The 21293-nt window shown below is 34.4% G+C and overlaps 1 long non-coding RNA gene across 2 annotated transcripts in view; it reads right to left on the reverse strand.

Moving 5' to 3' along the window:
* The window catches only part of LOC108527636 (uncharacterized), an 84062-nt gene that overhangs the window by 13082 nt on the left and 49687 nt on the right, over nt 1-21293 (reverse strand). For both annotated transcript variants that reach the window (XR_001884871.1, XR_001884870.1), the window contains 3 exons: nt 9049-9170; nt 7692-7787; nt 6357-6390 (listed from right to left, as the gene is read on the reverse strand). This is a non-coding gene — a long non-coding RNA (uncharacterized LOC108527636). The remainder of the gene's footprint in view (nt 1-6356; nt 6391-7691; nt 7788-9048; nt 9171-21293) is intronic.

Below are 21293 nucleotides of genomic sequence, written 5' to 3' on the forward strand. Positions count from 1 at the left end.
AAAAGAAAAGAAAAGAAAAGAAAAGAAAAGAAAAGAAAAGAAAAGAAAAAAGACGACAGAGTGCTCTGGTGTGTTTCAAAATAGATCCTCATCTTGCTTAAAGCATGAGGGGATGTTTCTCCAATATTTTCCTATGAGAACCTGATTGATCTTCTGGTTGAGATAAAACTCATAAAATTGTAGGTGCTCCTCTGTGACTGGGTCCAGCGCAGTTTTTAATTCTCAGACTTTTCCACACTGAGCCTCCAGCAATTTGTCAATTCCAATTCAGATATTCCTACCGCAGCACTGGCTCCTGCTGGTCTCCACTCATGAGGCTCTGTACCTGGAAGCCATGTCTCCCTATATTGGCCTGTCTGTCTCTCCAGTCTCGTGGGCAGTAGTTTGCCCCGTGTACTTACCTCTCTTACAGATCCAAGAAGAGTGTTGATTTCTCAATCTGTTCAGCTTTTTACTGTTGTTAAGACAGCGTGGGAACTTAAGCTCCTTGCATGCATTGGTGGAAAGCAGAAGTCCGTTTTATTCAATTTTGATAATTTATATAACATATGTTTTTCAAAAATCATGTATTATATTGTAATTTAAATTTATTAGCACAAGAGTATACATATAGTTATTTGTTTTTAATTTTCTCTGTTGCTTTAAATTCTTCACTTTTAGTTAAAAGTGCTCTTGTGTTTTCCTTGTGTGTTGAATGCAAGAAAAAGTTTTGAGCCAGGTCACACTGAAGCTCTAGAATATTGTTTTGAATTAATGTATATGATTTCTGTTTCAGAACAGTATTGTAAGGGAAGTTAAGATTACAGACCATCTGTCACAGATTGAAATCTTACTTGTGCCACTTCCAGTCTTTGTGACCGTGGGTGGTCATTAACTCTCCAAGAGTCCCCTTTCCTCCTCTCAGATAGATATAATAAAATTTACCAGATAGTGTTGCAGTAAGGGTGAACACTGATATATAAAATTATAAAATTTTAATAGTTATAAAATTTAACAGTTATAAAATTATAAAATAATAAGTGCATGCAGGCAATTAGTACAGTCTCTGTCTTCTAGGAGGTACTTCTGAATGTTACTTTTTAGCTACTTTAGAATATAATAAAGGAATATATTATAATGATGTTTATATTTTCAAATTTATTAATAAAATATTTTAGTTTCTGTTTTCAGTGATTTGTCTTGATTATATAATATGTAATTATTAATGTTAATTACTAAGGAAGTTCTTTGATAAAATAATTTCTCAAAAAGAATGCAAGCCAAAGTAAATAAATTCATCATGTTCACTTTATTAAGTGAATATTCATTTTCTTATGTGTCCTCTCTGTTCATATTTGACCATTATGCTCTCATTATCTTGACACATCCCAGATGTGTTTAATCTCCATTTTTCATGCTTTCTCCTCTCTTGCTATTGCCCATAGATCCACACTTTATCAGGCCACATGCATAAGAATTTTCAATATTTAAACACAAAAACAATTTGGAAATTTTAGGTTGATGATAAGTGATTAAAATATTTAAATACTTTCATTAAGTAAGGCGGTTCAGCTATGTTAAAGAGGCCTAAAAACACTTGATTCCAGTGTTTTGTTTTTCAATCTAGGTCTTGCCCTGTGACGTAATTGTCTAGAAACTGAAACTGACCAGAAACATATCATGTGCATTTGGGCAACTGTTTGCAGGAGCAGAAGTTAATCTTAAGCAAGGGTGCTACCCACAACTGCCAAAACTTGTCCTTCAAAGGATGTTTTTCCACTTACTAAGTTATATTCAGTGTACGGATTTGTCCATCATATAAAATTCTCTTTCCTCTTTTAGGTAAATGAAGTAAAAAAATAATATTTAGACTGAAACATTGTTAAGTAGCTATGCAAATACATCTCTTAATTCTCTGTCAATTAATGTTAAACCAATGCTCTTAACCTGAATATCTGCTTTACATCTTTCTCTTTTTCTCTATAACATCACTCAACCTGTAGCCAGTGTTTTTTCTTATTTATTTATTTATTCATTGATTTATTTATACCTATGTTTGAAGTCCCTATTATGTGCCAGAGATTTTTTTTTCAGGTGCTAGAACTACAACAGTGAACATAACAAACAGGAAAATCACTATAGATTATGTAGAACATTTATGCTAGTGGAGAAAATAGATGGTAAATAAAGTGTGACAAGAATGGAAGAGCAAAGCGTGCAAGGAGAATGGATAGTTGGGGAGCACAAACCGTAAACATTTTATTGAAGTGTAGCATACACACAGAAAAGTGCACTAATTATAAATGTGTAGCTCAGTGAATTTTCACAATGTGAGCACACTTAGGTAACCATCATCAGGATTAAGCAGCAGAACATCAGGAGAGTTTCAGTAGCCCTTCATGCCCCATTCCAGGCATTTTGTCCCCACAGCACACTTCCCCACCCCTACCTGCTGCTGAGGGTAACACTATCCTGTGTTCACTCCGAAGTCCTGCCACACTGGCAAGAACTGTATGGTATGCCTTCTGGTAGGATGAGAATATTCTATTTGAGATGCAAGAGGAGATCAGATTTCCTCATTTCATGACTGCTACGGTGCTTTTCTTATTATATAACAACACGAAAATCCCCATCGCCCAGCGTCTTAAGCTCTTGAGACTTAACCATTCCATAGCCACTACAAAGACACAGTTTTAACTAACTGCCAAAGTATATTATGTAATCATAAAAGGATGCAATGAAGTAGAGACTATTTATAATTATTCCACATCTAAAGTTGATGAAAGTGAGGATAAGTTATTTAGCAAAAGTCCAGGATTAATAAATGACTGAGTCAGGACTGTAACCCAAATAAGTCTGATTCTAAAGCATAAATCCTTTTCTTTTTCTTTTAATTTAATTTAATTTAATTTAATTTTAAGTTCCGGGATACACATGCAAGACATGGAGGTTTGTTACATAGGAAATGTGTGCCATGGTAGTTTGCTGCACCTATCAACCCATCACCTATGTATTAAGCCCCACAGTAAAGCATAAATTCTTAATGAATCTTAATCTGTTCTCCCACTCTGCACCAGATTTCAATAATTGTGATATTATTGAAACACTCTCTTTTATTTTGCCTCAAATGTTTCACATTCAGCAATTCATTGTGAAAATTGTATTCATCATTTGGTACTTTGGGAAGTCAAATGTAGAAGAAAAGATAAAGAAGAAGGCTGTTAGAAATGATGTATCCAGTAAAAACAAATATTCTAGAAATCTGCATGCAGACCCTTCCACCTTAGATGCTGTACTATATCCTTGGCATTTAACTATTTAAAATCATATGAAAATTTCCTCTTGGCTATGTTTGGATTCACAAATAACCATTTCCTGAAAAGTTCATGTATTACATCCTTCTGAAATATTTTTAACTTTTTAAATCAATAACCGTTTAGCGCGGGGTTGGGAATATTTGGCCGTCATTCTGATATGGTTGTGCATCACTCGGCGATGACTAGGGTCCTGTGACTTTTATTATAGTTATTGGTTACCACTGGTTAATTAAATGGGCTCTAAAATTCATCTCTTTAAGGCACATTTTGTGTATTCATAAGAGAAAACACATTTAATTTCCAGAGTAGATTCAGGTCAGGAGTGTCACCAGAATAGATTTACTATCATTATGCTTATAGCAGAAACAATGTTCTCTAATAAATAAATTCACATCAAGAAAGATTATTTAAGATTTCACCTTTTTAGCTTTTTACCTGAATATTGTGCTTCTAGGAGACAAAACACATAGTTACCTTAATAAAAAACATTTGTCCCCATAGTTCAAGTATAGAGTAACAGGTTGATGATGAAATATAATTTTTTTCTGCAGAATCAAACTCTCATATTATTCCTGATATATTAATACATAGTACTTTGTGCCTTTGATTTAAACAGTCTTAAAGCAAGAAGAAAAGCTTATTAAAATTAATTTTTCCCTTAGGAATTATTCTGGATTTTCACACACACTACACAAGTGAAATGGCTTTTTAAAACTCATGCCTTTTGTTATCCTAATTGTTTTACACATCTTGGCAACTTTTCACACCCTGCATAAAACAGGGGTTCATTAGGAGTCATTAAAAGAAAATATCTTTCTTGGGAATGCATTAAAGCATTTGCACATTATTTTATGCCATTTTCAGAAAAGAGATGTAAATTGTGACTAAGCATGAAGCAAAAAGGGTCACTTAATAATGCAGGAAACAGCCTCTCAGCGACAGCATTTCAGAAATGAGAAGTTGATGGGATTTGGAAATTGAATCATCATTCCCTTATATAAATGTTTAATATTGTATTTTACTTTTTTAACTATTAAGTGGTTAGGCAATGTTTTATTTATTTTGAGTATTAGAACAAGAAAATACATATAAGTAAAACAAATAATAAAATCAAAATCAAAGATAAAGATTGTATGCATAGTTTACTCTTACCAAATGATTTATTGAAAGAACATAGATATGGATAGGACAGGGATGAGAGTAGAAGGAAGTTAAGGTAATTTAGCACAAGTATGCAGTTCAGTGGTGACTTGTTGAAAAAAGAAAAAAGATAGTTAATGTATTTTGGTATTACTCATATAAACGGATATGGGTCAATTTGTATTAAATCATACAAACGGATATATCTGATTTTACAGCTACTTTATGGAGGATCCAAAGTAGTACTATTAAATCCCTAAGAACAACAACAAAATAATTAAATCATTGTCATTTAAATAAAGCACAAATAGGAACAGTACGTAAAATGCATTCCCTAAGTTTATTTCTCGGAGCAACCTGCTTTGCTGAGTCATATACAATTATACGCGTGCTTAGGACTTAAATCAATCGTTAGAACCCTGTACTAGTGACATTTACACTCTGACCATGCCTATATGATTTCCATAATAAGCTAGACAATAAATCAGATCATCAAATGGATTGTCTGAGCCAAACACATAAGCCTGCCAATGCTGACTTTTGATCGCATGACAAGGGAAGGGTCATCTTAACCACTGTAACAGGGATTACTTCAATACCTACCACTATGTGTGAGCCAAGTCATAGAAGTCATTTTGCTCCTTCATGTAAAGATTGCCTTAACCTCTCCTTTTGGTGGGAGAGGGATGAGATATATATATATGTGTGTGTGTGTGTGTGTGTATGTGTGTGTGTGTGTGTGTGTATCCATTTCAACTTTTCTTTTTAAATAATGAGATTTACAGAAATGTTACAAAGATAGTATTGCAAAACCTTCATCAGCGTCCCCTATTGTTGCTACCTCATATAACCATGCACGTTTATCAAAACAATTAAATTAATATTACCGGAATTACAGACTATACACTATTATAAAACCATTAACTAAGCTACAGACTTTATTCAGATATTGTATATTTTTCCACTGATGTCCTTTTTATTTTCCTAGATCTACTTCAGGTTACCTCATTCTATTCAGTCATATTTCCTTAGTCTCCTCTAATCTGTGATAATTTATCCATCTTTCCTTGTCTTTCATGACTTTGATACTTTCAAAGAGTTGGGGTCCAGTATTTTGTAGAATTTTCCTCAGTTTGGGCTTGTCTGCTGTTTTCTCATGATTAGCTTGGGGTTATAAGATTGGGGAAAGAATATCACAGAGATGATGTGCTCCTCTGATTGCATTATACGAGGTCAACTCCTTCTGTTAAAATTCAATCTAATTTGGTACCCATTAGAAATCATTTTCATGGTACAGACTTCTGAGTATGCAAGCCATAGTCATATTAGCCTTTATTAGTCTAATAAAAATCATTGAAAACATCAAAAAGAATGTCAAGGCAATTTTGTGGACTAAGTAGAATATTAACAGGGGCTAAGAAACTCTGAAAATTGTTTTCAAGAGTCCCAGAGTCATTTTATGCTATTCATTATTATTTATTTATTTATTTATTTATATTTTATTTTTTTTATTTTTTTTGAGACGGAGTCTCCCACTGTCGCCCAGGCTGGAGTGCAGTGGCACGATCTCGGCTCACTCGGCTCTGCCTCCCGGGTTCACGCCATTCTCCTGCCTCAGCCTCCAGAGTAGCTGGACTAAGGTGCCTGCCACCACAACCGGCTAATTTTTTGTATTTTTAGTAGAGACAGGGTTTCACCGTGTTAGCCAGGATGGTCTCGATCTCCTGACCTCATGATCCGCCCGCCTCGGCCTACCAAAGTGCTGGGATTACAAGTGTGAGCCACTTCACCTGACCATTTTATGCTATTTTAATTGAACACCCCCCACCATGCAGAATCGACATCTGTGTTTTTAGTCAACTCAATTAAGAATAAATAACATCAATGACAACTGTATTTTGTTTACTATTTGTAACTTACCCATGTTCAATGAATATTCACACTAAGGCAGCTTCTGCATCAGGAGAAAGGTAATGATTAATTCATTGGTCGCTGAACTTGGCCTGATAGATGGTGAGGGGATTGTATCCAAAGACGCATTTATACTCGTCTTACTTAGCTGAAAATACGCTTTGTTAAACATTTTGTTTACAAATCAGCCATGGGTTTCACACAATTTGGTTACACAGGTAGACTTTGGAGCCTGACAGTTTGGTTCAAATTCTTGTCCCTCCCCTTTGAGCTGCTGAGTCACTATTCCTTGCCATAGTTTTCTCTGTTTCTAGGATTAAGAATATTAAGTTGAGTTAATGTACGTAAAATCCTAGAACAACAATGGCTGGCACACAGCAATTACTCCATAAATGTTAGCTACTATCATCATTATTCAAAATTATATGTGCTTATTAGTAAATATTCTATGTATCATATTTTAGTGAGAACAAATAAAGCACAGAACTTTTTAATGGGAAAGGAGCATTATATCAACAAAAAATATTCTCATATAGTTTGCCCAGCCTTTTTTATATTATTCATCATATGTGTTTTTCCCTATTTCAACGTTAAATGCTTAGTTCCCCATTTAAGATTAAACTCATGTTTACTTTTCAAATTATATTTTCCTTCAGTTCTAACTTATTTTACTAACATTTATATCATGTTTAGTTTTCAGATATCAGGCCTCTTGGCATCTAAACGTTCCCCCATTAATGCTGACTTTTAGATTCAAAAGTTGGCCTAGGAATTCTGGAGAACTTCATATTTATTTCTGGTATACCATGGCAGTCAAAACCATTTATTTATGACCCTTAAATAGTGTATTTAGTAGCTTATCTGCTAATAAAATGGGAAATAAAAGATTGCAAATAAACTCATTAAGGTTTTGCAGAATAGAATATGAAACACTGTTTACATAAATAAAAAGTAATTATGTAATTTTTTAATGGTTTGATTTGCCTGGTTTTGTCTGTGCATGTAGGATGGCCTTCTACGTAAGATCAACCTTTGCTTCTCTGAATCAGAGGATCCTAGAGGCTACACAAAATAACACTACAATAAATTTAAACTCCCATGAAAATCCAGTTTTTCAATCTTCACTGTGAAGAAATAATATTTGCTAAATGATATAAACACTCCTGATTAAATGAAGGAGTTCCTTCCACCTTGCAAGTGCCATGACAATGATCAAGGAAACAAAGAAAAATTTGTCCTTGAAACTCTTATGTAAAATGATTAAAACTTTCTCAGAAATCTCTGCCAAGTCCCTCATCAAGTCTCATTGACTTCCATTGGGCTGCATGTCCATTCATTGCTCACCTGCCACGGGGACCCACTGTTTGAAGCTGGCCTTGGTCCAGTTTGTCCAGATGTAGATTAGCTGAAGGCAGAAGGTTGAAAAGTGAAATCTCAGTTCTGTTAGGAAGAAGGGAGGCGAGGGATGATGAGTAGGCAATCAAAAATATATATGATGGTAACATTGGTTACAAATTAATTAAACAAATATTTCTGTGCCTGTTTATTACATGAGAGACACTAGTCTTAAGAGCTGAGGCTCTAATGGAAGCAAGAGAAATGGTCTCTGCCTCCATGAACTTACATTCTGCTTGGTGAATACAGACCTCAAATTAATGATATAATTTCAATAGTTAATATGTGCTATGAAGAAACTAAAATAGGGTAATAGAGTACAATATGTGTGAGATGCTCATTTTAGGGAGAGTGGAAAGGAAAGGCCTCTCTAAGGTGGTGACTTTCAAGCTGGAAGTGGAATGGTGAGAGGAGGTAGCCAGGTGATGACCTGAAAGAATGCTTCAATCAGAGAGAATAACAAGTGTGAAGTCCCTGAGAAAAGTGTAGCCTTTTCCAGTGTGAGGAGGAAGGCTGGCAGAGATAGAGCATCTTGAAGGAGATAGGCATGAAGTCTAAGAAGTCACTGGAACAGCTCTTGTGAGGCTTCACCAGTCATCAGAAGAAGCTCACATTTTATTCTGTTTAACTGTGGAAGCCACTGGGTACCCTATGGACCTGTCAGATGGACTATTTTAAAATTCACTCTGGTATGTAGATGTGGCATTGGATTTGTGTGGAGAAAATACAGAAGCATCAAAAGGAGGTAAAGCTTTCTGGTGTCTATCTCACAGTTTCACTGGTATTCATTTGTATTTCCCAAATCAACTGATCTCTTTAATCATGGGATTAAAGAGATCGTGGGGTCAGAGGCCACTCATTTGAATACCCAAATGATTCAAAGTTTTTGTTTGTTTGTTTGTTTTGCATTGAATCATTGGTCAGTTTTTCACATGCAGCTATTCTACAAAATGGGTCATTTTCTAATTATAGAAAACCCACACCATTAACTTGAAAACACAATTTTACAACTGTCCTATATGAAATTTGGGCTTTATTGCAGAAGCACTGAGGTAGTCAACACGGAGCTTGTATAGCAACACATATCAATAATAATAAGCCCAGGCACAAACATATACATTAGTTTGGAAAACTTTCTTATAATAAAGCTTGCATTAGGATGAGACAGGAAAACTTAGAAATAAACCTGGATATTGACATAGTTATTTGGCAGTAAAGTTTTTAATTTGTTTAAATATTTAAATAAATTACTTCTTTCCTATTTATACTCCCCACACAGGCTACTGTGCAAAATAAATTTACTCACCCATACAATGCTCACATTGGCTGAGAAGCATTCCAAATGAGCAGCTTTGTCATGGCCGGGACCACAAGTGAGAAGTAACTGCTATTCATTCTACAGTCTAAACTGTCAACTCCATCTTCCTTCTGCATAAAAATAAACATTTTTCTCCACAATAAAGACTTTTTTATAAAGGCAATAAAACAACTCAAGGGAGCATTGTTATCATGAGCTAATCACCCCCTTGGGGAATTAGAGACACTTAGCTGCACCCAGTGCCTCAGAGCACCTGAGGGCTGTGATTATTTCATGATAACCTCCCAGTCTGTCAGGACTTGTTGGTTAATTAGATAATATTCAGCTTAGTAATATGATATTTGAAGACTCTTTTGGAAGTTGCATAAGCAAACACAGTTTATAAAACATACAAACACCACCCACACACATGATAGCAGCATAAATTTGATAATTAGCATTGCCTCCAAATGAACCCAGGATTTAAATAACTGGGAAAATAATAGAGTCCAAGAACTAAACCCTGAGGCACTACTTTAACAATGAGTAACTCTGATGAATTTGACCAGGAAATCTTTGAGAAAAACTGACAAAAATTACATAACTTGGTCTCTTTCCAATCAATAAATGGCTGTGGCACTTCAATCCTTCTTATAACATCCAGTTGTTCATTGTTTAAAAAAGAATTGGGGCGGAATAATAAACACATATCATTAATAATAAATCCAAGCACAAACATATGCATTAGTTTGGAAAAGTTTATCATAATAAAGCTTGCATTAGGATGACACAGGAAAACTTGGAAATAAACTTGGATATTGACATAGTTATTTGGCAGTTCAAATTTTTAATTAGTTTAAATATTTAAATAAACTACTTCTTTCCTATTTATATTCCCAACACAGGCTACTGTACAAAATAAATTTACTCACCCATACCATGAGTATAATTCCTATGAATCTCATAAATTATGGCATTATATTAATAAATGAGTAAATACTTTTATAAAAGGTGCCATATAACTGAAAATATTTTATAGCACTATCACGTTTTACAACTACCAGAAAATTAAGGAAAATGATTTGAATGTTTTGCTTTTCTTTGTTTTCTTATGGTAATTAAACAGGGACAAATGAGATGGACCTGAATAATAATAATTACAAGTAGAGTTTAAATTTTGAAAATTAAGCTTATGATGTACTATGCTAAGTAATATGCTAAGAAGAGATGATGGGACTTTAAGGGGAATAGTAGGAATTTAGGATAAGTGTCTAAAGATAGATAAAAGGGAGACAAATTGAAATACATTTCTGAGAGAGCTTATAAATTTTTTCCTCAAGGCATTGTCAAAAGAACAACAAACAAAACAGGATTTGTTACGTCACCACTATGTGGCAAATGCCTTTACTACCTGATCCTATATAGAAGTCAAAATTCAAACAAGATAGAACCTCTGCGATTTAGGAGTTTATGTTTTTGTTGGGCACCAAATATTTCACATGTCTGAAATTTATAAATGTTTATATAAGTCAACACGAACAATAAATTAGTCCGGGACCTCATTGCTTGTCCAACATTTATCACCAGGGAATGTTAAAACACACATACACACACAAATTCTTAGACCCTGAGAAATTCTAACTCAGCAGATCTGTGGAGAGAGTGTGTGACTCATATTTAACAGCTATATTTGGAAAAAACTTCTATGTTGCTGAGGAAATATAATTAAAAGCAAAACCTTCCCAACCCAAAAACCTCTCCACAAAGGTAGATGGGAAAGATAACAGTTTTATTATTGGATAAAGCATTAAACCAGAATATGATGCCTATCACAGGAAATCTACTAAGAGATCATAAACACAGAAAGAAATTTCACCCTTACATAAAGGCAAACAGATACGACCCATTTCACACATGTTTTCAGGGCAAACGGTAACTACTACTTAAGAAGGTTTGACAGCATCATTTGTTTTACATAGGTCATTCTAAATTCACCTAGTAATTGGGTTTACACAAAGGAGAAACAAACTCATGTCTTTATGACAGGTGGTAGTTTTGAACTGGGAGCAAGGTAGCCACCAGTTAGGCTTCTATCTTCACAAAGAAACTGGAGAGAGGGGTGCCATCTCCCTTGATGGTTACATTTCAAAAGGATGGCTCCCAGACCCTTGAGAAAGACATTCTTGGGTTGTAAAACTGGCAAGAAACTTTTTTAAAGACTTACATATATCTTGAAGGGCAGAGAAAGAATTTACAATTATAAATGTATGCTCTAAGAAATGAGCATTATATAATAGTATAGTATAGATATATCCTATTACATTTCCAGTATTCAATATAATATTATTAACTGTAATCTTTATGCTATACATCAGATCTTGAGGCTTCATCCTACAAAACTTCCTACACTTTGATCTACTTATCCTCATTCTCCACCTACCCAACCCCACCCCTGCCTTCAGTAACCACTGTTCTACTCTGTTTCTACATATTTGATTTTTTTAAAGATTTTACATATAATTGAGATCATGCAGTATCTGTCTTTCTTTGACTTATTTCACTTAACATAATTCCTTAGAGATTCATCCATATTATCATGAATGGCAAAATATATATATATATATTTATTTATTTATTTATATTTATATCTATATATACACCATATATAAATGGTATATGTAGCCATTTATATATGTAACCACCAATATATGTAACCACCATTTGGGCTATTATGAATAATGTTGCAATGAACTTAGGAATACAGATATCTCTACAAGGTGCTGAGTTCATTTCCTTTGGGTTCATACCCAGAAGAAGATTTCAGGGACATATGGCAGTTCTATTTTAATTTTTTTTTTTTTTTTTTTAGCAAACTTCATATTGTTTTTCATAACAGCTGCATGAATTTATATTCCCACCAATAATATAAACGGGTTCCCTTTTCACCATACCCTTGTCAACACTTATCTGTTACCTTTTTCATAATAGCCATCCTAACAGTTGAAATAATATCTCATTGTGGTTTTAATTTGCATTTCCCTTATGATTAGTTACGTTGAGAACCTTTTCATATATATATGTGGATCATTTTTATGTCTCTTTGAAGAAATGTTTAGTTAGGTCCTTTCCCCACTTTTAAATAGGGTAATTTCCTGTTTATTTTATTTTTGTATTTTTTTGCTATTGAGTTGTGTGAAGTTCTTACAGAGTTTGGATATTAACCACTTATCAAATTTATAATTCACAAATATTTTTTCCAAAACCATTGGTTGACTTTTATTTATTGTTTCCTTTGCTGTGCAGAAGTTTTTTAGTTTGATGTAGTACCACTTGTTTATTTTTGGTTGTGTTTGCCTGAATTTTTGGTGAGATATCAAAAAAATTATTCCCTGAGTTTTCTCCCATTTGTTTTCTTCTAGAAGTTTTACAGTTCCAGGTCTTACAATTAGATCTTTGATCCATTTTGAGTTGATTTTTGCATCTGATGTAAGATAAGAAGCAAATTTCATTCTTTTGTATATTGAGATCCAGTTTTCTTAACAGTATTTATTGAAGAAACTTTCCCCATTGTGTTTTATTGTTGCCTTTGCTGAAAATATTTATGGGCTCTCTATTGTGTTCCACTGGTCTATGTGACTGTTATTATACCAGGATTATACAATTTTGATGATGATAGCTTTGTAATATAATTTGAAATCAGAAAGTGTGATACCTCCAACTTTTCTTTCTCAAGATTGCTTTGGCTACTTGGCATCTTTTGTAGTTTCATATAATTTTTAAGATTTTTTTTCTATTCCTGTGAAAAACACCATTGGAATTTTGATAGGAATTTCATTGAATCTATAGATCACTTTGGATACTATGGGCATTTAAACAATACTAGTTTTTCCAGTCCATGAACCCATGACATCTTTTCATTTATTTGTGTCTTCTTCAATTTCTTTCATCAATGTTCTGTAGTTTCCCGTGTAAAGATTTTTCACCTCCTTGATTAAATTTATTCCCAAGCATTTTATTCTTTTGATGCTATTATAAATAGGGTTGTGTTCTTCATTTCTTTTTCTGATAGGTCATTATCAGTGTACAGAAATGCAACTGATTTTTGTGTGTTGATTTGTATCCTGCTACTTCAGCAAATTTATTTATTAGTGCTAAGAGTTTTATGGAGTATTTAGATTTTTCTACATATAGGATCATGTCATCTGCAAATAGGGATAATTTAACTTCTTTCTTTCCAATCTGAATTCCCTTTTTTTTCTTACCTCATTGCTCTTGCTGGTACTATGTACTAGAAGTAATGAGAGCGAGCATCTTTGCCTTATATTGAACCTTAAAAGGAAAGTTTTTAGTGTTTCCCATTGATTATCATACATGCCTTTTATTGTTTTAGTACATTTTATTCTACAACTAATTTCTCGAGTTTTTGTTATGGAAGAATGTCGAACTTTGTCAAATATTTTTCTGCATATATTGAGATGATCATGTGGTTTTAATTTTTCATTTTGTTAATGTGATGCATCACATTGACCAATTGCTTACGTTAAACCAAGCTTGCATCCCAAGGATAAATCCCACTCAGTCATAATGTACAATCTTTTTATTATAATCTTATTGAATTTTATTTTCTAGTGTTTTATTGAGGATTTTTGCTTCTATGTTCTTCAGATATATTGACATAAAGTTTTCTTGTAGTGTTTTTGTCTACCTTTGGGGTCAGAGTAAATCTGGACTCATAAAAAGAGTTTGGAAATATTTCCTTTTTTTATTTATTGGAAGAGTTTAAGAAAGATTGATAGTCATTCTTTTTTTAATGTTTGGTAGCATTTAGCCATGAAGCCATGTGGTCCTGAGCTTTTCTTTGTTGAGAGGTTTTAAATTACTACTTCGATCTCTTTATTTTTTATTGGTCTATTCAACCTTTCTATTTCTTCTTGATTCAATTGTGGTATGTTATATGTTTCCAGGAATTTATCAAATCCTTAGCTCGATTCGTTTTTTCTTTTTTTTTTTTTAAAGAGGAAAGACTGAAAATCAGAAATAAAAATGGATAAGTTACAACAGATGCCTCAGAAATAAAGAAAATCATAAGGGGACTATTATCAACAACTATATGCCAACAAATTGGATAACCTAGAGGAAATGGAATGTATATTTTGACCATAAACTAAATGAACTAGACTTTAAAGTGACTGAGAGAGGGTCATATCTTAAGCCTACCTCCTAGTAGAGGACTTTGTCCACATATGCTCAGTAAATACTTAATGAGATCAAAGGTATATAAGATCTTCAAGAATGTAGACATTGAGGAAATCTTGGAAGTCTGAAGAGTAACGTATCTTTAAACATTACTTTCTTCCTTTCACACTAGCTTCTTTGTTTTCTTCCTATAATAATTGGCATATTAAAAAAATCCCAGAAGGCAATTCAGAAGTCTCCTAAAGTGATTGCATTTGCAGGCAAAGTTATATCTAAAAATAGACCAGCTCTACTTTGTGAAACCACAGGAAGGGAACTATAATAACATGAAAATACTAAACATAGTGCCTCATACCTTCACATTCTGGGTATTTGCTCACTTGCTTTATGTGGTTGTACTCCATAAACTAGAAAGTTTTAACATAGACATATCTAACATAGACAGATTCTATTGAATCTGTGGTTAAAATAACTCCCAAGTAGAGAAACTCATCAGTAATTGTAAATGAATGTTTCATTTTAACCAAAATGATGTTTACACTTAGGCTTTGCCAATATGCAACCTTTATTAGGTTGCTAAGAAAAAATGTTTTGGGAATATACTTTCTGTCTATGTACACTAGGAAGCATCTTTATTCTAGTCTCACACAATTGATAATTTGGCTGGGTGCTTTAAGCTAAGCTAAAATTTGAAAGTATTGCTTCATTATTTTCTAATTCTCAGTGTTATTTTTAAGATAATTCCAACTGCATTCTGATTTCCAGTTACTGTTTATGATCTATCATGTGTCTGTCACTTTTTGGATTCTCTATTTTTATAGGAGTAGCTTCATGTTGTTTTGCAATGTCTTGAGAATGTCCCTTGTCAAGGATCTGTTTTCATTCATTGTATCAGGAAGGAGTGTGCCCTTTAAAAATGAGAGGGGTGGTAGTGAGTTTCTCAGGAAGAATGAGGAGCCCCAAGGACCCAATTGCTCTGAATAAGACCATCAATCTCATCCTCCACCTTCTGTCAATTAGCTGATGCTTCTAGTCACTGTTTTTCAGAGTTTCTGGAAGCAAATTGCCAATGCTTTTCTTGCTTTCTCTTTTCTTCTTACATACATATCTTACATTGCCTCAGTTCCACCTTAAGTTAGTTACCAATCTTCCTTTTGATTTCTTTCTTTTAAAGTTTTGTTGAAAGATTTTATCCATTTTTCATCTCTTCCCCAATATTTTATTCTTCCTTTTAGCCTAAAATTTTACTTTTGTCTTTACTGTCATTTCAATGGGGTTTGAGGGATAGGAGATAAACACAAGAAGCAAATCTATTATGTTTAAACAGATGTCCAATTTAACTCTAAGGCAAGAACCCATGAACGTAAACATTGCTAATGCTGGCCTTAAAATACTTTCCATCTAGTCCTCCAAAAAAAGAGGAGGGTAAAGGGTAAAGATATAGAAACTTTTAAAGGACGAAGTCTTTCTTCAATACCTCCTGTCTTTCTCTACCTCCTACTCCTGTACTTCCTTTTGAAATGGGAAACGTTCCCTTGTCCCCCTAGTAGGGCATGCAGTGGGGGTGTGGCTCACTTATTCAGTGCCCAGCTGCTCAAACCTCTAGGGGAGCATACAGAAGGGCAGGCTGTGGGGCTCCGACCTCGCGGCTGTGTCTAGGGGTAAATGTTTACAGCTCCTGAAGCCCCAGGGGGCGTGTGTTACAGGGTGCTCTTTTAGTTTTGCTCATTTAGTTTTTCCATATCTAGGATTGTGTTAACCAGCTCAGTTAGACCCTCTACCTTGTCATAAGGACAGAAGGCTTTCTGTATACTGGGTTCTTGCCTTGGTGTACCAGAAGAATCAGATCACACCTGGGCTTGAAGAATGAGTGCAAGGTTTTATTGAGCTGAAGTAGCACTCAGCAGATGGGGGAGCCAGAAGGGAGATGGTTTTCCCCTGGAGTCGGGGCACTCAGTGGCCCAGGCGGCCTGGGCTGTCCTCTGACTGCCCTGGCCAAACTGTGCTTAGTTCTGCCAGTTGGTGGCCCATCAGCCTGCCAGTGCCTATTGATGCATTCCTTTCAAAGTCCAGCTGCCTGTGTGTTCCTCCACCCATACACTCCTCTCAACGTCTAGGTGCCTCTGTGGGTTCCTCTGCTGATGTCCTCCTCTCCAACTCCAGCTGCCTCTGTCTCTGCCTTGCTAGGGTCTCAGGTGGATGGGGGTGTGGCAGGTCAGGGTGGTCTTGGGAAATGCAACATTTGGGTAGGAAATGCCTGTCCTCACCTAGGTCCATGGGGGTGGAATCCTAGCCAGGGACCACACCCTCCTCTACCCAGTACTTCCCTTACCCTCTTCTGTGTAACTTAAAAGGAAAGATGCTCTTCCCTTCCCAGCACTTCCATATCACTGTCATATCCCTTTCTCTTCCTAGAAGCTACTTATACTAAACAGGTATATTGTACTTCTTTTTTACTCCCTGGCATATTTTTCTCCTTCCCATAAATATCTGTAGTAATTTTACTTTATATTGCTTTTTCTCAAGCAAATGATATTGTATTTATCTAATTTTATGAATATTGGAATGCATATCATTCATGTTAGAAAGATTTTTACCACAGAGACAAAATGAGTAATATTTTGTATCATATTTGTAAATATCATTTATGTGAACTCTTTATTTCTCTATTCCCAAAGGAGACAAGATACCTCAGAAGAAAGGGACCAATGTGTTTCCTCACTTGACCAAGTAGTGTGCGATGAGAATAGAAATTCAAACGTTTTACCAGCAAAACCTCCATTAAAAGTCTCATCCACTCCTAATCTCCTTTTCCTTTACTTCCATCATAAAAGAAACAAACATGAAAATAAGTAAGTACAGCCAACATTTCTTACAGCAAAAAAACTGTATTAACATTTATACTGTCGTTAATAAGGTGTGATACAGAGTACTAAATGCATACAGATTTCTGTGGGCTTCAATTCAATAGAGCATTATCCCCACAATGGCATTTTATGCTATTACAAAGATAATTGTGCTAAAAAAATAAAAGTGCTCTGCAAATATAACTGAGTCATGTAGGCTTCGTATTGTCTAACACCCACTGTATAATAATAATAGAACCTTGTATTTATAGAATTATTTTCTGTAAGGAACTGAAAGAACTTTCTAGGCATAGTTTCAATATGTATGTTTCACAAATAAAATAGACATAAAGGATAAAAGTATAAGTTCAAAAAGTGATTTTATTTACTCATCGCTTTTAAAATAAGGAAATGGCATTTTAAAAAAAATTAGGTATTTTATAAATGACTTTAAACAGTATAGAATGCTACCTAAAGTGACATCCATATAATCAATTGTGTTTAAAATAACCAGTTACTAGTAAGTTAGTGATACACTTTACTGGTTGTTTAACTGAATTCAACCATCTCCCTTTTCTACTCAACATTTTCCAGTTCTTCACCTCCTTAGATATCTTGTATTTGAACCTGGCAAACAATTAATGGGCCTTCAACTTAAAATGAAAATCACACTATTTACTCCCTGCTGTGTTGCCTGGGCTATGCTGAGTATTAATAATAAGGCCGAAGAAAGCAGAGGAGTCGAAGTCTACTTTGATCATAAATTAAGCAATGGTTTAATGTGTCACACATACTAATCTCCATCACAATACCTCTCTACCATTATTCCCTCTTTCATTTTGGAAATTTTAGTGTTCAAATCAGGCCTCCCTTGTCCTCTCTGAATTTAGCATTTGTTCTGTCCCACAGCCTCCAAACGATCAAAACTGCCACTCCTCTTCTTTGGCATGGCAAGGGATGCACCCATTTCCTACTGATTAAATAGATGCTGCTGCAGATAACTGAACTTGAATCATCTTGTATTAAAATGACTGATTCTGGTATTAGAATTATAGATTATGATAACTGGAAATGACTGCAAAGCCTTGGAAATCTGCTTAAAAATTCTTAGAAGATCTGTTGTTACCCATCAGGAAAATAAGATTTAACATAGTCCTTATTGGGGCAATGATTGGTAAAAAAATAAAATAATTTCATATTATGTCCTAGTGAGTTAAATATTTCAATAATCTGGTTACACACATCTCTTCAGAGCTTTATATAGTGAGGCACAGAGTTATAGTGATGGGTTACTGCTTTCATTAGTACTTAATTTTTAAAACTCAGAGACAGGTGTTAACTCACTATAACAGCATGGGTTATGATAGGAAGGAATATTGTATCAAACTACTGTCTAAATATAAAGTGCCCACAGGAGTGCCTATAAAAGTAGTTTCCAATATTTTCAAATCATCAAGTAAATTATTAAGGACCCTTTTAAATATTTTTCTATTTTGCATCTAAACTGTCTCATTCTCCAATCCACTATAAGTTTATTTTTTACTAACTGAAATGTTATTATTTTTTACTTATCCATCAAATAGCTCTTCTAAATATTACTCTTAAGATCCTATCCTCTTAAAGGCGACAACATTGTCTTTCTTGTTCACAGGTATATTCCTAGCTCCTTGCTAATGGCATATATTCAATAAATATTTGTTGACCAGGCATGGTGGCTCATGCCTGTAACCCTAGCACTTTGGAAGGCAGAGGCAGGCGGATTGCTTGAGGCCAGGAGTTTGAGACCAGCCTGGCCAATATGGTGAAACTCCGTCTCTACTAAAAATACAAAAATTAGCCAGACGTGGTGTTACACGCCTGTAATCCCAGCTACTCCATAGGCTGAGTCATGAGAATTGCTTGAACCTGGGACGTGGAGGTTGTAGTGAGCTGAGATCGCACCACTGCACCCCAGCCTGGGTGACAGAGGGAGACTCTGTCTCAATAAATACATAAATAAGTAAAATAAATATTTGTTGATTGACTGAACATAGCGCTTGCCCAGGGATCTTGTATATAATCCCTACTAAGCATATGATATTTATAAGTTCTAAGTATTTCATTTCTTATAGGCACAGCAGAATTGTGACACTGAAATGGTGTCTTTTCAGTCCAAATTACAGAACCTTAATAAAACCTTTGCTTTACCACAGAGCTAATGTACAATTTTCCAAATTGAATATGACTTCCCAAAAGAAATAAATGATGCACTGTTGCCAAAATAAAACCAATGTGCTGCATCAAAACTACATAATAAATGTATATAAATGCCAGATGGCAAGATAATAATAGTGTTTAATGTTTCTCAGTTTTTACTTTCATTTGGTAAAATGAGTTATAATCTTATTCACTATTTCTTTGTTGTCAGAATAAGTATCGATATCAAATAGTGTTATCACAACATTATTATGCTTACCAAAGACAATTAAATACACTATAATTTATTAATTTTTTATTTCCAACAAGTTCTTGGAGACAGAAAGCACCAGACCTGGATTTTGTCTACATTTCTCACTGGATCAAAATTTGTCTATTTAAGAATTCCAAAATGTTAAAGGTTTTCATGAAACTTTGCATCTATCTTTTACACAAATCCAAAGCTATTAATTCTCCACATTCAAAATGATTAACTATAGAAATTAGTAATATCACTCAAATGCTTCTACTTGACCCTTAGTTTACCTAGGAAGGACATCCTCAAATTATAAACAACTCTAATTTAGGGAAGAAAAGTAAAACATAAATTTGAGCCTTTTGGAAAACAATACAATCTCTCCAACACTCATTTTAATTAGCATGCATTACACGGGTAATATCCCTTCTACTAAAATCAAGAAAGAAAATCTCTCGACCCAAAGTTGAAAAGTTAAACCAATCGAGATTCTAACACTAACAGCAATAGCCCTGAAGGATATTTCCTTTGTAGAAATATAAATTTGAGGGATTTGAAACCTGGAAAAGCTGGATTGTATAATTCAGAAAGCAATAAATGTAGCTCACCATGATTTAAAAGTGATTTTAAAAATCGGGGAAATAATAGGAATACTTTTGAATTATTGTGAACATTTGTCTTAACTCCCAATGGCCGCTAGATGGCACCTAGTATTTGGCAACCATAACACTTCTGTATTTCTAGCGCTTAAAATAACTATAGCACCAGGTCAGTTCTGACAGAGCAAAAATTAATCCTGCCACAGACATGTAACACTTCCCTGTCAGATATCTAAATTTAAAGTGCATGTGGTTTTCTGGTCACTCAAGAAAATATACAATACCATTTTGTTTTTCCCAGGTACTTCATTTGCATCATTCAAAAGTAGGGATTGGGAGTATTTTGCCCTAGATGTGCTCTATTCTTTAAGCATTGGTTTAATTCTGCTGAGGCCAAGTTAAGGTAACATTCAAAATAGATGTTCTAAAATTAAATGAGTCCATTGTGACCAACACTACCTTAAAGGGATTTAGAGTAACAGATTCCTGTTTTATTCATGTATTAATTTTATTCAGTAAACATTTTTGAAAATACATATGACAAAACCTTGTGCTTTGTACAGTAGCCTCTGTATATACTACTGTTTATCTTTTTAGAACACTTCATTGTGAAATAAGAACAAAAAATAAAAATAAACTCTACCTATTTAAATGTATACCTGTTGTCTAACAAGCTAAGAGAATGGAAATATTCAAATGATTATATATTTCACATCATTGATGAATTCAGACTAATAAGACAGATGAAAAATGATTTTCAAGGTAAAACAAAAAAATGATTTTTTTTTTTTTTTTAAATGTTTCTGTTATTATTATACTTTAAGTTCCAGGGTATAGGTGCACAACGTGCAGGTTTGTTACATAGGTATACATGTGCCACGTTGGTTTGCTACACCCTTCAACTCATCATTTACATTAGGTATTCTCCTGACACTATCCCTCCCCCATCCCCCCACCACCCAACAGGCCCTGGTGTGGGATGTTCCCCTTCCTGTGTCCCTGTGTTCTCATTGTTCGGCTCCCACTTATGAGTGAGAACATGTGGTGTTTGGTTTTCTGTCCTTGTAATAGTTTGCTGAGAATGATGGTTTCCAGCTTCATCCATGTCCCTGCAAAGGACATGAACTCATCCTTTTTTATGGCTGCATAGTATTCCATGGTGTATATGTGCCATTGTCTTTA

Source organism: Rhinopithecus bieti, unplaced genomic scaffold (genome assembly GCF_001698545.2).
Source record: "Rhinopithecus bieti isolate Rb0 unplaced genomic scaffold, ASM169854v2 scaffold_4914, whole genome shotgun sequence".
Classification (NCBI taxonomy): Eukaryota; Metazoa; Chordata; class Mammalia; order Primates; family Cercopithecidae; genus Rhinopithecus; species Rhinopithecus bieti.